Source organism: Microchirus variegatus, assembly GCF_963457635.1.
Source record: "Microchirus variegatus genome assembly, chromosome: 8".
Classification (NCBI taxonomy): domain Eukaryota; kingdom Metazoa; phylum Chordata; class Actinopteri; order Pleuronectiformes; family Soleidae; genus Microchirus; species Microchirus variegatus.
In genome coordinates, this window is record NC_139809.1 from 27,862,476 (window position 1) to 27,863,449 (window position 974).

Here is a 974-nt window from a genome sequence, read left to right on the forward strand (position 1 = left end):
TGCTTTGCGCGTTTTCACATAACAAAAATGGCGCCGAAAGCAGCGAAACGAGTACGATACAAATTAAGTATTTTCTTTGTTAAAGGTGAAGGAAGTAGTTTATAGTGCCATCTAGAGGAGAGGCTGAAATTTACAACAAAGAACTGCTCCTCTGCCCACCCCCTCCCTTTCCCTGAGCTCTACGGTATCCTCAGCCGGTCAAATGTCGTCCTCGCCGTCTTTCTCCGTGTCAGCAGATGAGGTTCGTGAGGCGATGGAGAGGGCGAGCTACCGCGGCCGTAGCAGACGAAGCGGAGAGAGTGGAGGCGGGACTTCCGCTACAAGTAAAGCGACGCTTGATTTGTTCTCTCACGTTTGTCCTTACAGGCTCCGGTAGAAACATGGCGTCTCGCTGCTAACAGTGGCAATGCAACCGCGGCCCGCGACCGTGTTATTTTACATGACTTTTTGAAACACTACGAAAATGAAACAAAGAATATTATACAGCGACTAGACAATGCAGGAGCACATTATATGTATAAAAAAGTGGATTTTGGGTTATATAAACCCATAAATACTACACAGTGTCCCTTTAATAGAGATATAAAAATGATGAAAACCATTGTATTATCTTAGTTTAGGCCCATATTATGGATTACTGACGTCATTGTGGCGTAACATTTATTTTTATTTTACGATCTTTTGTCAAAAAGACTTCTTCTTCTTTTTTGGAGTTGACAGACTGGACGCAGCTTTCGCGTTATTCTGCCCCCTACAGTCTGAAGACGTATCTGCATTTAAGGGGTGTCCCATTTCTAAGTGACAAAATAACCCTCAACACTTTGTTTTGAGGGCCAGTTAAGATTAAGGGTTAAGATTAAGGGTTAAGATTGAGGGTTAAGATATGAATTGGAATTGGCCCAAACTCCTCTTGTCCCTGACCACAGGAAAGAGCTTTACACAGCTGTCACAGTGTATAGAGTCATGCTCCTGGG